Source organism: Silurus meridionalis, chromosome 17 (genome assembly GCF_014805685.1).
Source record: "Silurus meridionalis isolate SWU-2019-XX chromosome 17, ASM1480568v1, whole genome shotgun sequence".
Classification (NCBI taxonomy): domain Eukaryota; kingdom Metazoa; phylum Chordata; class Actinopteri; order Siluriformes; family Siluridae; genus Silurus; species Silurus meridionalis.
Window position 1 is genome coordinate 12038328 of NC_060900.1, and position 26911 is coordinate 12065238.

A 26911-nucleotide genomic window follows, 5' to 3' on the forward strand; every position below is an offset into this window, starting at 1 on the left:
GCCTCCTAGCAGATAGCACTAGCAGATAGAACACACCATAGAAGATGGCTGAGGCCACCACAGAGTCAAAAAACGTCTTCAGTAGCACTCTCTGCAACCTTAGTCTCCTCGGCAGGAACAGTCTGCTCTGTCCTTTCTTATAAATTGCTTCAGTATTATCTGTTCAGTCCAGTTTACTGTTCAGATGACCACCCAGGTATTTATAAGAGTCCACTCTCATTGTCCTTTCCCTTAATGTTTACTGGTGATAGTGGTGTCAAATCAATCAAATCAAATTTTATTCATTAACATACACATACATACAGAGTACGACATGCAGTGAAATGCTTTATACGACTGACTGGCATGAGGGAATAGGGTTGGGGGAAGAAATAAAACAAGGGAAAAAGAAGGCAGATAAATAAAACCAATAAACTATGTAAAATATAAAATATATAAAGATAAAGATATATATGTATAGGAAAAATTGGAGAATTGTATATACAGGGTATGCTTATGATACAGGGTATGCAGGGTATGCTTATGATACAGGGTATGCTTATGATACAGAGTATGCTTATGTACAGTAAACAGTATCACAAGGTGGTTGATGTGATTGTCTTTAAAGTGAACGTGTGCGGTATGGTGTGGTATAAAGTGATATAAAGTGCACTGTGCCGTGCAAGTCCACAGTTAAAGTGACTGTCCAGGGTTTAAAGTGTTGTAGTGCAAGAAAAAAAAAACAAAAAAAAAAAACAAAACGCACCACCCTCTGGAGGGCTCGTCTGTCCTGCATGGTGCTGTTCCTGAACCAGGAAGTGATGCTACCCGTCAATACGTTCTCAATGGTGCAGGTGTAGAAGGTCTTTAGCACCTGAGAGGGTAGTTTAAAGTCCCTTAAGCATCTTAGATGGTACAGAGGCTGCCGGGCCTTCTTCACCAGGGTGAACACCTAGGTACCGGAAACTGTGCACTCTCTCCACTGGAGTCCCGTTGATGTTTAGCGGTTGGTATGACCGCTCCTGCTACGTGCTGATGTCCACGATCAACTCCTTAGTCTTGCTGACGTTCAGGAGAAGGTTGTTCTCCTGGCACCATCTCTCCAGGTTTTTAACCTCCTGTAGGTAGGCCGTCTCATTGTTGTTGGAGATCAGACCCACCACAACAAACTTGATGGTGGTGGAGTTGGAAGTGGCCACACAGTCGTATGTGTACAGCGAGTACAGCAGGGGGTTTAGAACACAACCCTGGGGAGCTCCAGTGCTAAGGGGGAGGGTGGATGAGGTGTGTTTTCCCACCCAATCTAGTTTCCCCCCGTAGCCCCGTTTTGCATCCTTCACCAATCTGCGAACACTGTAAGACGCAGCCTTGTACTCCTCCATGTCCCCGGTGTCGAGTTCCATGTTGTAGGCAGCGGACCGGGATCTCAGTATAAACTGACGCCGGCTGCATGTGCTCACTGCCAGATTGTCTCGTTTCAGCTCTGTGCTACTCTGAGACCATCAAGCCTTTATTTTCCCTGTGGAAAGTTTTCCTTACGCTTTCGCATCTCCTGTTTTTTCGGATTTTTGCCTGCCCTCGGTTTTCAGATTTTTGGACTTTCCCTTTAGCTCTGTTCTCTGGCTCTCTACCACAGACTGTTTTCGGACTTGCTTCTTTTCTCGGACCCGCCCCGGATTGAAAGGCTTTACAGCCGCTTTTATTTATATTTCTTTTTATTCACTGGTGGTTGGTTGCTCGGTGCTCTCACAGCACACTTCTGGCACACGCATAACCCCCCCCACACCTTCTCTCTTTCCTCCTTTTATGCGCCTTCCGATCATTGCAAAAGAGAGCACAGACATCAGGTCTTTTTAGCTGCAGGTGAGGCAATTCCCCGCTTACCTGTGCCCGGCCCCACCCCATTCACAAACCGACGCTCGACCACGCCCCCGCTGCCACATACCCCCACCGCCCGACTCACCTCGAACTTAAATGGCTGAAGCGCCAGATACCACCGAGTGATCCGCGCGTTGGCATCCTTCATGCGATGGAGCCACTGGAGCGGGGTGTGGTCTGAACAGAGGGTGAAGGCCCGTCCCAACAGATAGTACCGGAGGGTGAGGACCGGCCACTTGATGGCCAGGCACTCCCTTTCGATGGTGCTGTACCGGCTTTCCTGTACCGACAACTTGTGGCTGATGAACAGCACCGGTTGCTTCTCCCCCTCCACCACCTGGACAACACGGCACCCAGCCCCCTGTCCGATGCATCAGTCTGCAAAACAAAGGGGAGAGAGAAGTCAGGCGCATGTAAAAGCGGACCACCGCAGAGCGCGGCTTTGACACGCGTAAAAGCCTGTTGGCACGGCTCCGACCACTGGACCGGATCTGGTGCTCCCCCTTTTTAGTGAGATCAGTCAGCAAGCTGGTAACATCCGAAAACGAAAAAGGGATAAACCTCCTATAATAGCCCACCAGCCCCCAGGATGGGCACCCCCTAGACAGGGCCACTTACCGTACTAAGCCTCTTCTGGTCACCGTAAGAGAGTGACACCTGGAGTGGCTCACCTTCTTGGTCATTACTTCTCCTCACGCCGCGGTCATGCTTGGTTTCCACTGGCTCCGCAAGCATAACCCCCACCTAGATTGGTCCAGCGGTCGGGTTCTTGATTGGGGAACCTATTGCCAATCTCACTGCCTCACTCCATTTTCCCCTAGGCCCTGTCTCGTGCTCCCCGGAGAGTCCCACAGACCTCAGTTCAGTTCCTTCTGTCTACCACGACCTCGGGGCAGTGTTTAGCAAGACTGGAGCATCTTCCTTGCCCCCGCACCACCGCACCCGCCTTACGATTGGGCCATTGATCTCCTGCCAGGAACTATGCCACCCCGTGGCAGGCTTTACCATCTTTCAACACTCGAGCAGGCAGCCATTACCCAATACATTTAGGACTCGCTGGCTGCCGGCATTATCCGCCCATCCTCCTCTCCAGCAGGCACTGGGTTTTTCTTTGTGGAAAAGAAGGACAAGAGCCTTCATCCTTGCATCGACTATCGGGGCCTAAATGCCATAACTGTCAAGAACCGGTACTCATTGCCCCTGATGTTTTCCGCTTTGCTTTCGACTCTCTCCAGGGCTCTATTATCTTCACCAAACTGGACCTCTGTAACGCCTACCACCTTGTCCGTACCTGGGAGGGAGATGAGTGGAAGATGGCTACAGCTCAATCGTGGCCCACCTTCACTCACTCACCTGCATATGTCAGGCCTTTAACTGGAACCCAGAGGCTGAACAGGCCGTTATCAAACTGAAGAGTCTCTTCATCTCAGCCCCAGTCCTTGCCCTTTCGGATCCAACCCACCAATTCATGGTGTAGGCGGACGCCTCGGATCTGGGTGTCGGGGCCATTCTGTCCCAGAGAGGTGCCTGGGACCATCACCTGCACCCGTGTGCATTCTTTTCCCGTGAAACTACCATGTTGGTGAGCGAGAGATCTTGGCTGTAAAGTTGGCAGTGGAGGAGTGGCATCTCTGGCTGAGGGGTCTGAAGTTCCATTTCTCGTCTGGACTGATCATCGAAATGTGAAATATCTGTGGACTGCCAAGTGACTGAATCCGCGTGAAGCACGTTGGGGACTGTTCTTTGGGTGATTTACCTTCTCCCTGTCCTACCGGACAGGGTCTCTAAATAGGAAGCACAGTTCCCTTTTTTTTTGTCACCCAGGTGCTCCTCGTACCTCAGCCGTGATCCTGAAGCATTTTTGGTGGCCGTCTTTCCGCCGTGAACTTAGCGAATTCGTGGCTGCCTGCCCCACATGTAACCAACACAAGAAACCCAAGGGGTGTCCGGTAGGTCTCCTTCACCAACTCCCTGTACCGCAACGCCCATGGTCGACACATTGCTGTGGATTTTGTTACCGGCCTTCCCCATTCACTGGTGATAAGGCCATCTTCGCGGTGGTCGATAGGTTCTCGAAGATGGGTCACTTCATTTCCCTGCCCAAGCGCCCTCTGCGAGTGAAACTGCCCAGCTCCTGCCCCAACACGTTTTCCGCCTGCATGGGTTACCTCGGGACATTGTGTCTGATCGGGGCCCCCAATTCTCTGCCCATTTTTGGAATGAGTTCTGCCGCCTCCTAGGGATTTCCGTCAGCCTCTCCTCCGGGTTTCATCCTCAGTCCAATGGTCAGACTGAAAGGCTCAACCAAGACCTCGAGGCCAGCCTCCATATTCTCTGCACCCAAGACCCCTCCATGTGGTCGGAAAAGCTTCTCTGGGCTGAATACGCTCACATAACTCTTTCCACCACTGCCACAGGCCTCTCGCCCTTTCAGGTTGTGTTCGGCTACCAGCCCCCTCTGTTCTCTACCCAAGAACCTGAGACTACCGTTCCATCTGTCCTGGCCCAGTTCAAGGGTTGTCGGTGAGGGTGGAAGATGGCCTGGGCAGCCCTTTTAAAATCATCCTGGAGTTACGAGCGTTGGGCCAATCGCAAACGCCGACCGGCCCCTTCAATATCGGATCAGCCAGAAGGTCTGGCTTTCTACTCGTGACCTACCCCTCAAGGCCATATGCAAGAAGCTTGCCCCTAGTTTCATGAGTCCGTTCCCCATTTCCAAAGTGATAAACCCCGTGGCAGTACGTTTTAAGCTTCCTGGAGTCTTACACATCCACCCGACCTTCCATGTCTCCCACCCCAGACCGGTCCAAGCATGCTATCTGGTTCAGAAGTATTAAATATTAATACATTAAATATTTCCTGCCTGTGCTAAACCCTTCTCTCCCGATTCTGATCTTCTGGTGCATCCTGCATTTGGGTCCTCCCATCCACTCACACGGGTTCGTTGACACCCTCAGATGTGCAGGTTGGATTGTGTTAAAATACAAGAGAATAAAAGAAAAACACACATGACCCTTACTGTGCTCCTAGCCCTTTCCAGGTGTAAAAAAATAGCCATATTAAGGAGGAAGAGGATAGCATCTTCCACTCCAATGCCAGGCTGGTAGACAAATGATGAGTTAGCATCTCCAACGTCTTCATCAGATTCATGATTAGTGCTACTGGTCTGTAGTCCCTAAAGTCTTTTGGGTGAGACATCTTTCATTCTTTCTTTCATAGGCATCTATTGCTATAAAATGCAAGAAATCCCAGGGAAAAAAATCCTCATGCTAGTAGCTAACAGTTCAATCTCCTTACAGCAGATATGCTCTTTAATAGTGATGTGACCAGGTTTACACCATCTATTATTCAATCTGCCAGCCCTCGTCTCTTTCTCTTACCACTCTCGATTGTTCTGTCTGCGTACAGTGGTTAAAATCCATCCAGAACCATGGTCATATTCGGTGTTAGCTTGGTTAGCCATGGCTCCGCAAACAGTATGATGCTACACTCCTGTAGTTCCCTCGGATGCCGGGTAATGGATGCTAGCTCGTCCATTTTTTTGGGTATAGATCTCACATTCCCCATGCGTTGGACAGAACAGTTGGTCTGTGCTGTCTCCTTGTGGCCTGAAACAGAGCACCAGCTTGGTTCCCCCATCTTCTCCTTCTTAGCTCACGGGGAATATAAATTTTTTCCTGGAGTAGCACCGGAATGCCATCAGCTGATCCCTGGTGTAAACAATGATACAACTGTGAAAGGGTACAAACTTTGTAGGGAGTTGCTGCAATAGGCTGTTCCTTGGGCAGTGCCATATGCTATTTTGATGCTATGATATGTATTTAGGATTTGTCACATGAGTAATTCATTTAATCAAGCAAAGTTTAATATTACACAATGAAATTCCAAGTAAAAACAAAATGCTGTTTTTAAATTATGATTTCATTTATTAAGAAATGTCTGGCCATTTGTATTAAATGTATTGCCCCACCCCTTCTTAAATCATGAATGAACTGTGATTACATATATTTTTTTGTGGAAAGTTATATTTCAATCACCACACCAAGGTTTTATTACAGCCTGACTTGTATCAGTCTGGAAAGGGTTACAAAGCCATTTCTAATGCTTTGGGACTACAGCAAACCATGAGGAGAGCCATTATCCACAAATAGAAAAAACAGAGGTAAACAGTGTCCTACCAAAATTGCAGTGCTCTGCATGTCAACGCGATTGCTTTGCTCCTGAGTGGTACTTTCCTCTGAGAGTGCTTGCGCTCCTCACGGTTCTGGCCCCTCTCTGGGCAGAGACCCTCTCATGAAGATGCGAACTAGAGGGTCTGGGTGGGACCTGGCCATAAGTTGGAGGCTCTGTCTGAGCCTCTCTTCAAGCCACCTCTCTATTATCCCTCTGGAGTCTGATTTGCCGCCGGCGCCCAAACATGCTTTTTTTTCAGATGCCAGTAAAAAGAGCTTAAACTGCTCTGTCATATTTGATCAAACATGTCAAAGTAATACATCATTCAAATCTGTAAAGGGTCTACTTTCATTAGTGTATGCTCACTGTATAAACAAAACGTTGTATTTTTTTAAAATGATTAAAATATTCAGGTGCGCCATCTGTCACCTTTGTCTGCGTGATCTTCGTTTAGAAACACGTCATCAAAAGCGCTGAAACTCGGCCAATAGCTGACACAAGGAGATACAAAATATATCTTTAGACAGCTTAAAGTGTGTAGTTTTCGAGTAAGTCTGTGGAAAAAATATATGTTTCCAATGAATATAAATCATGTGAAACCAAGTAGAGGCACAGATTTTATCTGATAATGAGCTGCGACCGGACACGAACCGCTTTCATGTAGTGTTAGCTAGCAGAGATGTTCAGGAATGCTGAGGTGTAAATGCTATATGTACAATGCATGCTAACAAATATATATTGTTCAAGTGTATTCATTATTATCCTCAAATATTTATTATTTTTAGGAATGTGGCTGCATCACCCCTGCCTTCACTGAAAACTCACACCAGGCCACGCAGGTGTCGCTCCATTTTGAGTTCGACCAAGAATCATCCTGAGTAAGTACATATTTTGTATTTTCTTAAATTATATTTAGTTTAAATCATTATTGCATTGTATGACATATGCAAACAACTTTATCAATGACAATATTATTTGCTCAGCTGTAAATGGTGATGGTGTTAATGTCTGAGATGCATTATGGTCTATAGCCCATCAACAAACATTTATCTGTCCTATTTCCCATCAACAAATCGGCCTATAGGCTATACAATGCATGCTAACAAATATATATTGTTCAAGTTTATTCATCATCCTAAACTATATTGTTTGATTATTTTTAGGAATGTGGCTGCATCACCCTTGCCTTCACTGAAAACTCACACCAGGCCACGCAGGCGTCGCTCCATTTTGAGTTCGACCGAGTATCATCCTGAGTAAGTACATATTTTATATTTTTTTAAATTATATTTAGTTTGACCCATTATTGCATTGTATGACTTATGCAAACAACTTTACCAATGACACGATTGATGATGTTCATGTGTGTGTGTGTGTGTGTGTGTGTGTGTTTCATAAACAGATGTGATCAAGCACCTGCTGCCTTTGCCCTTTTTGAAGCAGGTGCTTGATCACATCTGTTTCATAAACAGATGTGATCAAGCACCTGCTTCAAAAAGGGCAAAGGCAGCACACAGACAGTCAGACAGATCACGACACAGTTCCACAGACTCTGAGATTCCTGCCTGCACGTGAACCTGGACCTCAATAAAAGTCTTCTGACTCTCATTCTCCATTTAGTCTATTTAAAATGTTTTTCCCGGAGAGTGTTGTGTCAACTCTGTGCCACAATACAAATGCTCAAGCTGCCAAGTCAATAGCCAAGGGACGCAAATACAAATAGAGAGATGTAACCGTGAGGGAGATGTATTGCTACATTGGGCTCTTATTTTACATGGCAATGGTAAAGTTGCCCTCTATCATAGACTACTGGCAACAGAGCAGTATTTTCACAGTTCCCTTTCCAGCAACAATCAAGGGACAGATACAGGACAATTTCGTGGAATGTACACATGAGTCACCCAGATGCAGACAAAGAAAACGACAGAAAGAGGGGCACATCTGAACATGACCGTCTGTTCAGAGTGAAAACGCTTATGGACACAATCCGTAAGACATGCAAAGCAATTTATCATCCTAGAAGACATTTAGCCGTGGATGAGAGGATGGTAGCATGCAAAGCTAACACTGGGATGACACAGCACATGAAAGCCAAGCCAACTAAGTGGGGGTTCAAGTTTTTTGTTCTTGCCGATTCCTCAAATGGATACACTATCATTATTCAATGCATAGTATTGTAGCCCTACATGCTAGGATTTGCAGAACCCTGCTGTAGTGTATTGTGTTATTGTTTTTATAGCACTCTTTATTTTTTATATATACTGTATTGTTTTATTGTTACACAATTCCCTTTTAATGCTGTCCTTGCTAATGTGTATTTTAAATAAACCACAAAGGAAACACATTCTTTCTTGTAGTACTGTACTTCTCACTCAGATCCTGGCTCGGTGATCCACAGCTCATTATGTAATCGACAGCTCATTATGCGAACCATTGTCTACAAAGCTGTCAGTCACAGCATGTCGACACCTCTTCGCATATGGCCTTTCAAAGTATAAAGTGGCTTTTAAATTTTAAATCAAGGTATTGTTTAATGTGAATAAGCAGGCAGGATGATTTTCACATAATTAAAAAAAAAAAAAACCCTACATTAGAAGATCTGTTCTCAAAAAGTCTTGTGAAAACATGTTTACTTTAGGTTTTGTGCCCTTATTTCAGTGAAATTTTTTTTTTTTTTGCTTATTCAAAAACCACACATAAACCTTATTTTGTCAAAAATACAAACACACACATCAGTTGTTTACATATTATGGTAGTCCAGTTTGTGCTGAATACAGTGTAATAAGTCTTTTTTCAATAATATATTTTAAAAGCAACTAAAAAGAACCAAAAGTAAGAGCATGTCAAAATCACTTAAGGGGCCAAAAACACACTCAGATTCCAGATGGTTAAGACAGCGCTCTAATAGGCCATTTGCTCTTTTAAGAATGTCAGAGATCTGCAGGCCCTTTCTGTGGCCCCTTCCTTTCTGGAGTTTACCCAAAACAAAATTAATCCTGACCATAACCCCTGTTCTGCTCTGCCTCCATTGGTTCTGGTTTAAACTGGTGACTGTTTTTTTGTTTTGTTGGTTTGTGTCTTTGCTCTGCCCTGTATCTTAGGTCTGCATAAGAATAAGAATCACAAACCTGTTGGGAATTAGTCTAATCTGTGTTCTCTGTTTTAGTGAGTGGGGGAAAAGCATAAGAGGAGTGACAAAAGGGTGCCTAGTGGGAGACACAGAAAGATGCGTGTGTGCGTGTGTCTGTATGTGCATCTGTGAGAGAAAGTGCAGAAATCAAATAAAGAATCTGGTTCTGTCAAACTGGTCGCTGTCCCACAGTTTTTTTCCCCCTGAACCACTAGCTCCCCTAAACCAGTATCCGAGGGGGTACACACCAGGCTTTTGGTGGATTCTAGTTGTGAACAGACTGCCATCCAAAGTTTGGTTTGGTGTAAAGTTTTGAATACTGCACACTGGGAGAAGGTGAAATGTGTGCACGGGGATATCCACAAATATCCACTAGTGGCATCACAGTGCAATTCGGGGGAGAAAATCATTACCTATAAACTAATTCTGGGGACTAGTTGTCCCACCTTTTTTTGTCTGTTGTACTGCTACAAGGCTAAGTGGTGTAGAATGAGTGCCCAGAGCCTGGGCTGTCAACGTCAGCTCAGTATCCAACAGACTCCTTTTCCTCTCTACCCTTGGATGTTGCTACTGACCGCTCATCTCTTTCCTCAACCATGGACCTCCTTTGCCCCTTGACTACAAAACCCAAGAAGACTTCTTGTCCCACACCATGGCTGTCAGAAGTTTTGCGCAGGAATTGACGAGAGCTCAGATCTGCAGTAAGGAAGTGGAAAAAAAAACACAACTCGATGTAGACCTCGCATCTTACCACACACTCCTGACCAGTGTTGTGCTAGTTACTAAAAAATAGTAATTAGTTACAGTTACTCATTACTTGATTCAAAAAGTAACTTAGTTACTTTGTTGATTACTTACACCAAAAAGTAATGCGTTACTGTTAAAAGTAACTTTTTAGTTACTTTTTTAAAGAATGTTCTTTAATGTTCCCATTAATGCCCTTTTATGCGTTATTGTCTATACAAAACACAAAACTGACTTAAACACAAAGTAATTTTTAAACACTATTTTATTTAAGTCAGACCAGCACAAACTGAATATATCACAAGGATTTCTGAAATAAATAACAAAACAAGCTGAATAATATATTCACAATCAAAAACTAAAGTGGCTTCTGCATCATAAAAGCTGTTGTGTTGAGCTCTTAAAAATGTTCCTTTCACAGCTGAAGTATGAAAACCATCAACAATGTAGAACAGAACACCGGGTTAGCTTCTAGCTTCTAGCATGGATTTCCTGGAGGAGCTTCAACAGATTGGAGTTGCTGTTTATCACAGTAGATACGAGCTTCAAACCAGAAAGACACAGCTTACATTTGACTTAAAAGTTTGTCTTTATACTCAACTAAAGTGAAATAATGAGCATATTTCCACTTTGAGATTCGCCCACAGTGCGATTTCTGTGTGTATACAGAGGGTAATCCGGTAATCCACCAGTCCTACAATGCGTCGCTGCTGTAAACAGGTTAGACTGTAGGCTACACTTCAGCTAAAATTCATTTATTTAAAAAAAGTAATGTGTAACGCACCATACATTAACGAAGTTACTTTATTTTTTAAAAGTAACGCGTTACCGGTAACGTGTTACTAGTACAGGTTACTGCCCAACACTGCTCCTGACCAAATTTTCTTTGGAGATGACTTCTGCCAAAACTGCCTTCTACAAGCTTGAGGTCTCTGCACAAGATCCTTGTAAGCTTCACAACATCTTCTCTTCACTACTCAACCCCCCTGCTGCACCTGCTCCATCCTCCCTGACTGCTAATGACTTTGCCTCCTTCTGTGATGAGAAGATTAAGAAAATCTGCCAGACATTCACTTCCTCCCCAACAAAGACTACACAACACAGTCAGGAATCCACTATGTCTCTGTCAAGCTTCTTAACCTTAACAGAAGATAAGATACTGCAAGTCATCCAATCTTGCAATCCCACCACCTGTCCTCTGGATCCAATCCCTGTAACTATGCTTCAGACCATCACACAAGATCTCCTGCCCTTCATCTCCACAATCATCAATGGGTCATTAACATCTAGCTATGTACCAACTACCTTAAAGCAAGCAAGGGTCATTCCCATCTTGAAAAAACCTGCTCTGGATCAATCAGACATCAACAACTACACACGGTATCACTTCTCCCCTTTCATTCCAAATCTCTGGAACATCTGTCTGTCTATCTTTTACAGAACAAAAAAGAGCACAATATTGAGACATCCCCAGGTATTGTGGTGCGCAGTAGCCCATAACAAAAAAAAAAGAGCTTTAAGATGAACTCAAGGCTATGCTTGACATGGGTATAATCGAGGAGTTTTACAATAATTGGGGTTGCCCAGTGGTGTTAATGCCCAATAGCGATAGGTCAGTCCGGTTCTGTGTGGACTATGAAAAAGTTAACACAGTGTTTAAATTTTACACATATTCAATGCCTCACATCGATGAGCTGCTCAATCAGCTAGGCGCAGCATGCTTTTATTCAACAGTGGATCTAACCAAGAGATATTAGCAGATCACCCTGATGCCAATGTCTCATGAAAAAAACGGCCTGGGGAGAGATATGGAGAGACATGTGTGTGTGCATGTGAGAGAGTGCAGAGATCAAATATATATAAATCATCTTCTTATTTTGGCTTCTCCCATTAGGGGTTGCCACAGCGGATCATCTGTCTCCATACCCCCATAAATTTGTCTATAGTATAAACTTTTCCTTTCACTATTGCAGATACCCTTCTATCACAAATCACTCCTGCCACTCTTCTCCACCCACTCCTCCCTGCCTGCACTCTTCATTTCTCTAACACACTCTCCATTTCTTTGCCCTGAAAGTGAGTTTATATAGTCATCTCCTTAACGAGCCACGGCTGTCAGGAATCTAAGCCGTCGCGGCAAAACAAGGCAGCGTGACTGCTACCAAGGAGGACTTGGCAGGGGGATCCCTGACAGTTACCAAGGGGGCCATGGCAGGGGAATCCCTGACAGTAATACATTTTTCCGATACCTGATTTGTCGTTGATTGAGCTACTGTACTAAAAAGGAACCTGGGATTGTTTTAGTTGTTTTCTATTAGTTTGCTCAGGTGCTAAGCTATAGCAGCTTTTAGTGCCTGTCTGTAGCTGAGCTGTGATTTACAGGTACTAGTGAGGATAATGTCTAGGTTGTTAGCCATTTAATCAAGATCATTAGCATTTATGGATTTTTATAGTGAGAAATTGAGATTAATCAGGCAGGTTATTGATGAATCTGTCCTTAGTGGTTGGAACAATAGTCCTACCAGGTCGATAACATAGTGAAACATGGCTAACATGCTCTACTGATAGTGTGTACAATATGAGGCATGATGCTGTGATGGTGTTCCATGATGGTGTTCTCAGGGTGATGAGAGGTGTTGGGTTTGCGCCAGACATAGCGTTTTCCTTGATGGGCAAAAAGCTCAATTTTAGTCTCATCTGACCAGAGTACCTTCTTCCATATGTTTGGGAAATCTCCCACATGCCTTTTGGCAAACACCAAACGTGTTTGCTTATTTTTTTCTTTAAGCAATGGCTTTTTTCTGGCACCTCTTCCGTAAAGCCCAGCTCTGTGGAGTGTACGGCTTAAAGTGGTCCTATGGACAGATACTCCAATCTCCGCTGTGGAGCTTTGCAGCTCCTTCAGGGTCTCTTTTTTGCCTCTCTGATTAATGCCGTCCTTGCCTGGTCCGTGAGTTTTGGTGGGCAGCCCTCTCTTGCCAGGTTTGTTGTAGTGCCATATTCTTTCCATTTTTTAATAATGGCTTTAATGGTGCTCCGTGGGATGTTTAAAGTTTTGGATATTTTTTTATAACCCAACCCTGATCTGTACTTCTCCACAACTTTGTCCCTGACCTGTTTGGCGAGCTCCTTGGTCTTCATGGTGCCGCTTGCTTGGTGGTGCCCCTTGCTTAGTGGTGTTGCAGACTCTGGGGCCTTTCAGAACAGGTGTGTATATATATATATATATATATATATATATATATATATATATATATATATATATATACTGAGATCATGTGACACATACTGAGATCATGTGCACACAGGTGGACTTTATTTAAGTAATTACGTGACTTCTGAAGGTAATTGGTTACACCAGATATTATTTAGAGGCTTAATAGCAAAGGGGGTGAATACATATGCACGCACCACTTTTCCGTTATTTATTTTTTAGAATTTTTTGAAAGAAGTTATTTTTTTCATTTCACTTCACCAATTTGGACTATTTTGTGTATGTCCATTACATGAAATCCAAATAAAAATCAATTTTAATTCCAAGCTTTAAGGCAACAAAATAGGAAAATCGCCAAGGGGGGTCAATACTTTTGCAAGGCACTGTACTAGTGTCAAATCAAGAGGTTCTTGCTATAAATTATGTAACCATTTTTGCTTAAGCATAAAAGATGTAACAAAATCTTCTGTGCATCCTGGTATCATCCCTTCACATCTAAGAGGTGAACACAAACCTAGATGTCCACATGATAGCAAACTAAAAAAGATTTTTAGGGCTTGTTCTTCCAATATTCTGTGGTCCAGTTGTGATCCATATGTGACCAATGTAAACACTTTTGTCAGCGGACAGTATAAAGTTATGGACAGTGTTGGGGGTAACGCATTACAAGTAACATGCGTTATGTAATAATATTACTTTTCTGGAGTAACGAGTAAAGTACCACGTTACTTTAAAAATGTACACATCTTCGACAATGAGAACACGCATACAACAGACCAAATAGTTACAAGTTCACACACAGCCCAGTTTATAGAAACCGTATCTATCCCTCGTGTAGCAAAACCAAGAAGTAAATACACAAGATCCAGAAACAATCTCATTGAAGTTAAAACTGAAAAATGCCAGATAAACAAACACCAAAAAGTTTTAAAGTTTGGTCTTTTAAACATTAGATCACTTGCACCCAAAGCACTGATTATAAATGAGATGATCACAGAGAATAATCTCGATGCACTCTGTCTAACTGAGACCTGGATTAAACCAGGTGATTATATGGGTCTAAGCAGTCGACACCGTCAGGATATGTTTATAAGCATGAGCCCGTCAGACTGGTCGTGGGGGTGTAGGAACCATTTATACTGCTTCTCTTAATGTTAGTCAGATGTTAGGATTCAGCTTTAAATCATTTGAAGTGCTCGTTCTTAAAGTTGTACTTTCGGACATACATAGTAAACTCGCTCTGGTCACCGTGTACAGACCCCCAGGACCCTACGCTGATTTTCTTCAAGAGTTTGCTTGTTTTCTATCAGATCTCTTGATCAATTTTGATAAAGTGCTGCTTGTAGGAGATTTTAATATTCATGTAGATGATGTAAACGATGCTCTAGGATTATCATTTGTTGACTTATTAAACTCTTTTGGGGTTAAACAAAACGTCACCAGACCAACTCATCGCTTTAACCACACACTAGACTTAATAATATCACACGGAGCAGACGTCACTGATATAGATATTTTACCTCAGAGTGATGACATCACAGACCATTACCTCATACTGTACACACTACCGGTAGAGCAGATTAGCCGTGTTGCACCACGTTATCGACCTGGTAGGACTATTGTTCCAACCACTAAGGACAGATTCGTAAATAACCTGCCTGATTTATCTCAATTTCTCACTAAACCCATAACTACTATTAATCTTGATGAGATAACTAAGAACATAGACCTTATCCTCACTAGCACATTAGACACCGTTGCCCTATCCGGTTAAAAAGGTTAGAGACCAAGCACCTGCATCTTGGTATAATAGTCATACACATGCCCTCAAGAGAACAGCACGTAATCTGGAGAGAAAATGGAGGAAAACTAAATTGGAGGTATTTAGAATCGCGTATAAAGACAGTATGCTCAGCTACAGACGGGCGCTAAAAGCTGCTAGAGCTGAACACCTGAGCAAACTTATAGAAAACAACAAAAACAATCCCAGGTTCCTTTTCAGTACAGTAGCTAAACTAACTACAAATCAGGGCTCTGAAAATTGTGTTCCATCACAGTTTAGTAGTGAGGACTTTATGATTTTCTTCACTGAAAAATAGATAACATTAGAAAAACAATTGTGGCAGTTCAACCTCTTACAGCATCTCCTGAGACAGTGTTACCTTCAACTCCACAACTCCACTGTTTTACATGTATAGGACAGGAAGAGCTGTATAATGTTATTGCCAAAGCTAAATCGACAACATGTCAGTTAGATCCAATTCCTACTAAATTACTGAAGGAAGTGTTATATACAACTGGTGAGCCTCTTCTAAATATTATTAACTCCTCACTATCTTTAGGTCACGTCCCTAAATCCCTCAAGTTAGCAGTTATTAAGCCCCTCATTAAAAACCTAATCTGGATCCAAACACGTTATCAAATTACAGACCAATTTCAAATCTCCCATTTATGTCTAAGATTTTAGAAAAGATTGTCGCTGCACAGTTATGTTCCTACCTGCAAGAGAACAATATCTTTGAAGAATTTCAGTCAGGTTTTAGGCCCCATCATAGCACAGAAACTGCTCTAGTTAAAATAACTAATGACCTGTTTTTAGCTTCAGACCAAGGCTTCATCTCGCTGTTGGTTTTACTAGATCTTAGTGCTGCATTCGACACTATAGACCATGATCTCCTCCTAGATCGCTTACAAAATTACATCGGCATTCAGGGACAGGCATTAAGCTGGTTTAAATCCTACCTGTCCGATCGTTACCATTTCGTAGATTTGAATGGAGAGCTATCCAGGCTAATGCAAGTAAATTATGGCGTGCCGCAAGGTTCAGTTCTAGGACCCTGCTCTTCACAATATACATGCTTCCGTTAGGAAATATTATTAGAAGGCATGGAATTAGCTTCCATTGTTATGCTGATGATACTCAGCTATATATTTCATCTAAACCAGGCGATACAGCTCAATTAACCCGGATGACTGAGTGTGTTAAGGAACTAAGAGATTGGATGACCCATAACTTTCTACTTTTAAATTCTGATAAGACTGAGATTTTGCTCATCGGCCCAAAAACTGGTATACAGACGCTCCAGCATCTAGACGGATGTTCTGTAACCACTAGTTCAACGGTAAAAGACCTGGGTGTTATTTTAGACAGCGACTTGTCTTTCAAAAATCACATCAATCAGGTTACAAAACAGCCTTCTTTCACCTTAGAAATATTTCTAAGCTAAGAAATATGTTGTCTATATCCGATGCAGAGAAGCTCGTCCATGCATTTATGACCTCCAGAATAGACTACTGTAATGCGTTACTAGGTGGATGTCCTGCTTCATTAATAAACAAGCTTCAGTTAGTCCAGAATGCAGCAGCCAGAGTTCTTACAAGGTCAAAAAAATATGATCACATAACCCCGATCTTATCGTCCCTACATTGGCTTCCTGTTAAGTTTCGAATAGACTACAAACTATTACTTCTCACTTATAAAGCACTAAATGGTTTGGCTCCGTGTATCTATCCAGTCTTTTAACACGCTACAATCCGCCACGCTCCTGAGATCTCAAAACTCTGGGCTTCTAGTAGTTCCTAGAATAGCAAAGTCCACTAAAGGTGGTAGAGCATTTTCACATTTAGCTCCTAAACTCTGGAATAGTCTTCCTGACGGTGTTCGGGGCTCAGACACACTCACCCAATTTAAGTGTAGATTAAAACGTATCTTTTAGCAAAGCCTACACATAACACACATCACATCATAACCTTGTGCTCCAGAACATCTGATCACATGCACATTATCAACTTGTGCTGTTAATATCATGAACAGCAGCTACGCTAATTCCTCTCCACTGCTTCTCTTTCTCTCCCCATCCCGAGGCATCCTGAGGTTGCTCCAGCTCCAGTCACCTCCCACCTCGTGATGATTACGGACCTTTAAAGAAGTAGATGCCGAACTCACAAACATCCTGAACCATCTAGAGACGTACCAGTGCCATTTGGATCCCGCTACATGTGTGGAGTTTTGACATTGGACCTCCTGGAGTGTTTAAAGGCTCTGGCATGGAGAAGCTGATGCTGGATCTGTGGTGATCACAAATGCTGAGCTTATAAAACTCGGAGCTACTAACCATATAGACTGTTTAAGACTGCAGAAAGAACATTACTTATAATCTTATACTCCAGTAATCATGTTAGTTCTCACTCTCCAGTGTTCTGTATTGTTGAAAGATTTATGATCAAACTCTTGATGTCACCCAGATGAGGATGGGTTCCCCTTTTGAGTCTGGTTCCTCTCAAGGTTTCTTCCTCATAACATCTAAGGGAGTTTTTCCTTGCCACAGTCGCCACGGCTTGCTCATCAGGGACAAATGCACACCATTCACCATCACTGTTGATTTGTGTAAAGCTGCTTTGAGACAATGTCTGTTGTGAAAAGCGCTATACAAATAAACTTGACTTGACTTGACTTGACTTGACTTGACACATATGAGTTACTTTTGAAAAAAATTAATGCGAGTTACTTTTCAGTTAAATTATTTTGCATTAAAAAATATACTGAATTAAAATGAACGTAGTCACGTAGAATCGCGCAATCATACTGTCAGGGGACAGCCTGCCACACCATCCCTCAGCTCCACACACACACATAGACTGTCCCCATCATACTAAGTATCGGCAACTGTGGCTCGTTAACTACAGCCCTACATAAACCCTTCTCCTGCTCTCACTCACCGTCAGTTCTACTATTTCACGTAGATGAACATTGTGACCTCGCTACATGACATTCCACTTTCCTGTGGATATCCACCGCGGTCTCTATACCTCCAGAGGCCGCTCTGTTCTTCCTCCCCGAAGAACCATTTACTTTTTGTTCAGCATTTCTGTTTGTTTACCTGTTGCGCTACTACTTTATAAAAACCCTTTTCTTCACTACCCTGGGGTTTTGCTTCAGTCACTCCACAACGGTGACAGAAGAACTGACCTACCAAACAGAAGGAGTACAGAAAGAACTACGCAGCCTTACCGATGGAGCCAGATCCTCAGCCGGGTGCAAACGTGGAGCTTCTTCGGGAGCTCATTGGAGCGCTCCGGGCTGCGTTCACCGCTAACCCGGTCCACCGGGCCCCACCTCCGGTGCCTCCACCACCTTCTAACAACCCGATGGTTTTCCCGAACTTCTTCTCCGGGGATGCGGCTGAATGCCGCAGCTTCCTACTCCAGGTAGAGCTATTCATCGCCATGCAGCCACACTGCTTCGTCGCCGACCGCGCGAAGATTGCCTTCCGGAAGAGCTCTCGCGTGGGAGTGCAAATAGCATAGCTCTCCCCTCCTTCGCGGCGTTCAATGCGCAAGTAACAGAGGTTTTCTGCACGGCAACGGGAGCGCTAAACAACGCGGATGAACTCCTGCATCTACACCAAGAAGCGGACAGCGTGGCGGAATACAGCCTTCGTTTCCGCACTCTAGCGGCCTCCAGCGGTTGGAATGAAAACGCACTCTTAAGTGTGTATCGGCAAGGTCTGAATCCGGCAATTCGAATGGCAATGACCACCCATGTTGATGTGATAGGACTAGAGACCTAGTCTCACAACATCTATCTGCCTGTCACATGCCGGATTACACGCCTCCCACTGCATCAGCTGCTGCATCAGGGACTACCCCCGAACCCATGCAGATGGGGTTCCAACGTCTGTCTAGGAGAGAGAGAAAGAGAGACGCCGAACAGAACTACGACATAGAGAACCGGGAACTCCTCGCCATTAAACTGGCACTCGAGGAGTGGAAACACTGGCTAGAGGGAGCAAAACATCCGTTCGTGGTTATCACGGACCACAAGAACCTGCAATACCTCAGAGAGGCCAAGAGGCTAAACCCCCGACAAGCCCGATGGGCCCTGTTCTTCACCCGGTTCAGCTACACCCTCACCTCCCATCCGGGGTCTAAGAACAGTAAGGCCGATGCCCTCTCCCGCGTCTACGGTCCAGATGAACCTGTCGAACAAGAACCAGTAATTCCTCCCGAGCTGTTCGTCTGCCCCATTGTGTGGAACCTCGAAGAGGAGATCCGCTTGGCTGCAAGCCAGGAGATCTGCTCGGCTGCAAGCCAGGAGCCCGCACCCCCCCGGAGGGCAGGACGTTCATCCCCACAGTCTGCCGTCCCGTATTGTTGAACTCCGTCCACGACACTCCCAGTACCGGCCACCCGGGGCGCCAGGGAACCCTCCTTCTCCTCCAAGCCCGGTTCTGGTGGCCCAACATGCACCAGGATGTGGCACGTTATGTCCAGGGCTGCCTGACCTGTGCCATGTCCAAGGTCCCGTACCACCTACCTGTGGGTAAGCTGGTCCCGCTGATGATCCCCGAACGGCCCTGGTCCCACCTAGGCATTGACTTTGTTATGGACCTGCCACGGTCTGACGGTCACACCTGCGTGCTCTTGGTGATGGATTGATTCTCCAAAGCCTGCCACTTCATACCTCTCCCTCGTCTGCCCACCGCCCTGGAGACCACCGAAGCTCTCTTCCAGCATGTGTTCCAGAACTTCGGTCTCCCGGAAGAGATAGTGTTGGGCCGCGGTTCACGTCATGCGTCTGGAGGGCGTTCTTCCGGCTTCTCGGCATGGCGGTCAACCTGTCGTCTGGCTACCACCCTTAATCCAACGGGCAGACATAGAGAAAGATCCAGGAGTTGGGGCGCTACCTACGGTCGTACTGCCAGCCCCCCTTGTACCCGTGGTCGGACAAACCGTCCAACGTCCCTGCCGTCGATTGCTGGTTCCGGGAGAGCATCTGGGTGTGGGAGTCGGCTCACACCCAACTCTGTCGAGCCCTCGATGACACACAAAGACATGCGGGGGGGGGGTCGGTGATGTCAGGGGACAGCTTGTCATGCCATCCCTCAGTTCCACACACACACATAGTCTGTGCCCATCATACTAAATATCGGCACCTGTGGCTCGTTAACTACAGCCCTACATAAACCCCTCTCCTGCTCTCACTCACCGTCAGTTCTACTATTTCACGTAGATGAACATTGTGACCTCGCTACACGACATTCCACTTTCCTGTGGATATCCACCGTGGTCTCTATACCTCCAGAGACCGCTCTGTTGTTCATCCCCGAAGAACCATTTACTTTTTGTTCAACATTTCTGTTTGTTTACCTGTTGCGCTACTACTTCATAAAAACCCTTTTCTTCACTACCCTGGGGTTTTGCTTTAGTCACTCCGCAACCGTGACACATACATGCGAGCCGTGGGAACAGAAGCCGGTCAGAAGCGGAGATGGCAAACCAGGGCATTACATTACTGTGATGGAAGTATTCTTATTATTTTGAAATAGTTGAGGAAAAGGAGAAAGGAATAATGGTTAAGTGTAGATTATGCGTTGGTGAAAAGCTTTTTTCAAAAAATACCACTTAAAAAAAAAAAAACATCTGCATGCAAAGCACAGCACTACAGATGTGTGTGTGTGTGTGTGTGTGTGTGTGTGTGTGTGTGTGTGTAATGTTGAATATATGCAACATTATGCAATGTTGCATATATGGAAATGGAGACAGAAATATAGAAAAATTTTGCCGACTTTCCACCACTGCAGATCTATTGACTGCTCAGAATAAAAGTGTTCCCTGGGAGACACATGTAGGATGCCATCGCAGCGGAGATAGAGACCAAGTTCACAGCTCATTTGCTCTTTGTGGAAAGATAAACTGCCACGGGCACTGATAATAGTGCGAACTTTGTAAAAAGCGTTCAGAATGTTTCAAGCTGATGATGAAGCAGAGAATGATGTAGACAAGGACGAGGTCATATTTACGGAATTGCACGATTTTTTACGACATGACAGCGAAAGGTATGTTCTTAACCTTACAAACACGAACGATACTTACATTCCTGACGGCGAAGGCAGATTGCAAAGCAGTGTACAGAAGAGTGAGACTGGAAAGTGTTCAGCCTTGTGGTTAAAATTTTGTCGATCATCTTATTGTTCTCTGAAAAGTTATTAAGCATTTTAAATGTTTAAGACATGTCTTTTGCTCTAATATAACTTATTTCTTAATGGCAATTATCTACACTTAATTATCTACACTTACACCTGTTACACCTGTAAGGCATGAAAGAAATACAAGTAACACAAAAGTAACGCAAAAGTAATATAACGCATTACTTCCATAAAAAGTAACTAAGTAACATAATAAGTTCTTTTTCTAACTTCGCTCGGTGTTTCACTATTGGAATCGCTTTGGGTGTGACCAACTACAGAAGCTCTAATGACACCACGTCTGTCTTGACAGACAGGTTGACCTGAGATCAGGCTCCGCCCCACCTTTATCCCTCAGGTCGACCCCTTCTAACATCATTCGCGCTTTCTTCCCGTGAGGGACTACACTTAGCTCTCTCAGCACTTCCTGTTCTCGGCTGGTTTCTCTTAACTGTTCATCGTGCGGGCCGTCATTGGATTCCGCCACCGAACGCGAGGTCAGTCGTACGGAATCGTGCTGAGCGACATCACGGAATAGCGTCCGCGTCGAGGCGAGCTATTCCTATTCCACCTGCTGGGTATTAAGTTACTTGGTAGGGACGTAGTAGCGTCAAGCTATTGCAGGCTTAGCGCGTCAAGGCGAAGCCTTCGGAGGGCTAACTACCCTGCAAACATCAGCGGACTAACGTGTTGTGACGAGTCTAATATTAACCGTACTCAGCCATGTCTACGATCATCCCCCCCACCAAAGGGAATGAGTCGAAGATCAGGGAGGTTGTATCCCGCCCGTGTCCATCATCATGTGGAGCGACCATCTCGGGCAGGGACCCTCACCCGATGTGCATCACGTGCATGGGCCCGAAGCACGCTCAAACGTCGCTCGCGGACCCTCAAGCATGCGCTCACTGCGCGTCGCTGCCGGTGAGACATCTGGAGAGACGGCTGAGAGTAGCGGTGGCTAACCAACAGGACCCGTGTCTGTCCGGCACCGCCGCGAGGTCTACGGTCGTCGAACATCAGCCGCGAGCTTCCACGAGCTGGGCGGACCTGATGGAGGCCGAATCGCCGGTCATGCCGCCTCTGTTTGATAACCTCCTCGCGGAGGATGAGGAGCGACCGTGCGACGAGGACGCAGACGCGAACTCAGACCTCCTCGACTTGGATATGGAGGGCGAGGATGAGGGCGACAGTGGTCCCTTCCGGCCCAACAGTCGAGACCCCAGGCGCGGGCGATGCAACCTCACAGGCCGAAGGTAACCTGCACGAGGTATGCAAACGAGCCGCGCGGCTAGGACTAGCTTGGCCCACGGCCCAGGACGTGGAGGGAGCTGTGAGAGACCTTTACGACGGGAAAAGGCTGCCGCCTGCTCAACCCGCCGCTAGACAGCTCCTGCCCGCCGTGCCAGCTTGCATGAAGGAAATGTCTCGCTACTGGTCTAGCCTTCAAAAGCAAGCTTCCGCAAAAGGGTGCTCAAGCTGGAGATTCAAGGGATGGAAGAGCTGGGGTTGGCCGGACCCCCAGCCGTGGAGCCTTCAGTGTCTTATCACCTCCATGCCTCCTCTTAAATTGCGCTGCCTGGGAAAATCGAGAGATTGACGGCGTCCATCCATCAGAGGGTGTACAAATACGCAGCGCAGTCAGTGTGCTCGTTAAACGCGGTGACTTTGCTGTCCGCGTACCAGGTGGAGATTTTAGAGGAGATGGGACGACAGCTCGACACGGGAGTACCGAACCCGGTACTTTGGGACGAGATCTGTGTGGTGAACGACCTAATTCTCCGCTCTTCACGAGGCGCAGTTCAGGGCTGCGGCCGCGTGATGGGTTTAACTGTGTCAGGTGAGAGGCGTTGTGGCTCAACCTGTCAGGCTTGGGTGACACACAGAAAGCGGACGTCATGGATGCTGCCTACGACCCCGCTAAAGGTCTGTTCGGACCTGCTCTAGAGAAGATGAGAGAAACCAGCACTCTCAGGAAACAGGAGGACGAAGCATTCAACCTCTGTTTGCCTCGTAAGCTGTCTCAGAGCACGCCCCCTCAGCCAGCGCGACGGGGTTTTGCCACAGCCGCGGCTGCGAGGGGAAGACCGATACACGCTAGGAGCTCAAGATCGACTCTCGGCGGACAGCAAGCTGGTCAACGTCCGAGATCGGATGGATCGGGACCGTGGGGAAAGCATTCATTTGCGGCCGCGGCGGCTAAAAACCGTCCGCCCCACTCCGAGGAGCGGAAGAAGAAGCGTGCGACCTAACACGCGAATGTTCTCTTGTCCTCCTTTCTCCGCTGGCGAAGAAAAGGAGAAGAGAACACAGCCCGGTTCTAAGTTCCGTAAGGGCTTCCTCTCTAGTTTTTCCTCGAGTTCGAGGCTTAAGGGAAAATGTTCAGTGTCACCAAGCACTCCCCACATTTGTTCTCTCGCACGTCAGTTCAGACGATTGCGCAATAAAGATGACATCATCGCATCCAAGCCACGGGCTGAGGGCGATGTGTTCGACAATACAAAACACAATAAATGTGGCACTTTCGCATCCAGGCGATCAGCCGAGGGCGATAGTGTGCGAAAATCCCGAGATCCCGGCGTGCACCCCCCCAGTTTTACCACTGGAGGGCGCGCTCGCTCTGTCAGCGAAGCCCTGTGCGGCGACGGTTGTGACGTCATCAATGCGCGACCAGAGTTGTGTGCGCGCAGGTTCCCTTTCTGCGCACCTCGTCAATTGGCGCGCATGCGCGGTTCCTTCGTGGGTTTTAAACACGGTTTCACGGGGATACAGGCTTCAATTCGCAATGAAACCACCCAGATTCAACGGTGTGTTGATCTCGGTGGCCGAAGGGGAGTCGGCTCGCGTCCTAACGACCGAGATCGACTCTCTTTTGAGCAAAAGGGCAATCAGAGTTGTTCCGGAGGCGGAAAGCCGTCAGGGATTTTACTCCCGGTACTTTGTGATCCCGAAGAGAGGGAGCATATCTCTCTGTCCGATCTTGGATTTGCGTGTGTTAAACAGACACCTGAGAAAATATTCATTCAGAATGTTGACACACAAAGCACTCTGTCGGTCGATCCGTCCAAACGATTGGTTTGTGACGATCGATCTGTCAGACGCATATTTTCACATAGACGTTTACCCGTCACACAGAAAATATTTGAGGTTTGCGCACAGAAGCACTGCCTACGAGTTTCAAACCATTCCGTTCGGACTGTCTCTCGCTCCGAGAACTTTCAGCAAGTGTGTGGAGGCGGCTCTTTTGCCGTTGAGAAACAGCGGCATTCGGATTTTGTCTTATATAGACGATTATCTGATATGCTCCTCGTCAAGAGAGCAAGCGGTCAGAGATGCGGAGAGCGTAGTCACTCATCTCTGCAGCTTGGGTTTCAAAATAAACAGGGAAAAGAGCCGCTTGTGTCCCGCGCAGTGCGCGGAATATCTGGGACTCAGTATAAATTCCTCTCTTATCGAGTCACGCTGACAGAGGAGAATCGCATCTCTCATTCAGTGTCACTCCCGTTTTCGGGCTGGGTCTATGGTCCCGTTCCGAGTGTGCCTACGAATGCTGGGTTTAATGGCCTCAGTGATTTCTGTGGTGCGTCTGGGACTTCTCATGATGAGAGATTTTCAGAGATGGGTCGCGGTTGCGCTTAAGTCCCCGACGTCATCTCAATCGGCGGTAAAAATAACACATTCGTGCGTCTTAGCGCTCCGCCAATGGGGATGCCCGCGACTCTTGATCGGGATTCCCTTGGGGGCGGTGTCGTCATGAGTTACTATGACGACGGACGTGTCTTTGAAGGGCTGGGGTGCGACCCTTATGGGCAGAGCTGTGAGCGTGTGGCCACCACAGCTGATCCCGAGACATATAAACTACTTGGAGTTGTTGGCAGTATTTCTGGCACTGAAGCACTTTCTGCCTTTTATAAAGGACCGACATGTGTTGGTGAAAACAGACAATTCCACAGTGGTCGCGTACATCAACCGGCAGGGAGGTGTGCGCTCCCTCCAGCTGCATCAGTTGGCGAGGAAACTGATAATGTGGTGCGACACAAGGTTTTTGTCCATCAGGGCGACTCATGTTCCAGGCGTATGGAACAGGGTGCAGATCTATTGTCCAGGGGAAACCCTCTGTACGGGGAATGGAAACTGCACACTCAGGTGGTGGAGCAGATATGGCAGAGATACGGCCGGGCCGCCGTAGATCTCTACGCCTCGCGAGGAAACGCTCAGTGTCCTCTGTTCTTTTCTCTGAGGGACGAAGATGCACCGTTGGGTGTGGATGCGTTAGCCCACCCGTGGCCAAACGTTCTTCTCTCGCGTTCCTCCACTGAGCTTGATTTCCCCCACCCTGGCCAGGGTCAGAGAACTCAGCTTGTCACTGATTCTGATAGCTCCACGTTGGGCTTCCAGGCACTGGATCGCAGAAATAGTTCAGCTACTGTCGGATCAGCCTTGGCCACTCCCTCCACGGAGGGACCTTCTGTCCCAGGCGGGCGGGGAGATTTATCATCCGCACCCGGACAGAATTGCTCTCTGGGCCTGGCCCGTGAGAGGTGGAACTTGAGTGTGGCTGGTTTGCCCCGGTCGGTTATACACACTATCCAGAGTGCCAGGGCCTCGTCTACTCGCACGCTTTATGACAATAAATGGCGGGTTTTTGAGGAGTGGTGTGGCCGCGGTCACATTGTCTCTTTCCAGTGTTCTGTGGGAGACATTTTGTGTTTTCTCCAGGATTTGCTGGATAAAGGAGAGCTTTTCTACTTTGAAAGTGTATCTGGCGGCTATTTCTGCATGTCACGTCGGGTTTAATAACGAACCTGCGGGTCGGCACCCTTTGATTAGCCGGTTTATGAAAGGTGCACGCCGTATAAGGCCGGTGTCTCGGCAGTTAGTGCCTCAGTGGGACCTGTCCTTGGTTTTGAAGCCCTTTCTCATCACCCCTTGAGCCGGTGGATGGCGTAGGGCTGAAATTTCTTTCTCTTAAGACGGTGCTGCTTGTGGCTCTAGTGACTGCTAAGCGTGTGAGCGAGCTGCAAGCCCTATCTGTCAGTCCGTCCTGTCTACAGTTCGCCCCTGGACTCACGAGGTTTCCTTTCGCTAACCCGGCGTTCGTGCCTAAGGTGGTGGATTCTTCTTATAGATGTCCCGTTCACGGAACTTTCGGCTTTTCACCCACCTCAGGAGGAGGATGGCTTGAGTTCCTTGTGCCCGGTGCGGGCCCTCCATACGTATGTCAAAAGAACAGCGGGTTTCAGAAAATCGGACCAGCTGTTTGTGTCTTGGGCTACCCCTCACAAAGGGAAGCCGTTGTCGAGTCAGCGGCTGTCCCGCTGGATTGTGGAGGCTATATCTATAGCGTATGAATGCTGTGGTTCTCAGGCTCCCACGGGTCTGAGGGCCCACTCTACTAGAGGGATGGCGACATCATGGGCCCTGCTTAAGGGTGTCTCTGTTCAGGATATTTGTGCGGCAGCTGGCTGGGCCACGCCGCACACCTTTGTGCGGTTTTATAGACTAGATGTGTCTGAGTCATCCTTGGCACATGCAGTGCTGAGTGCCAGGCGTTCTGAGCCTATGTGATTGACCTGTGCAATCCGGGAGCAGTCTATATCTCCCATAGTGAAACACCGGCGAAGTTAGAAAAAGAACGATGGGTTACTTAACGTAACCCGGTTCTTTGATAACAGAGTGAGGTGTTTCACCAGCACTTCCCTCCTTGCACGGGGACGGGAAGAAATCTCGCTGCAATGATGTAAGAAGGGGTCGACCTGAGGGATAAAGGTGGGGCGGAGCCTGATCTCAGGTCGACCTGTCTGTCAAGACAGACGTGGTGTCATTAGA

At 46.5% G+C, this 26911-nt stretch overlaps 1 pseudogene; it reads left to right on the plus strand.

The window, feature by feature from the left end:
* Positions 1-24784: 24784 nt before the first annotated feature.
* LOC124399781 lies at positions 24785-26682 on the plus strand (annotated as a pseudogene).
* Positions 26683-26911: the final 229 nt, after the last annotated feature.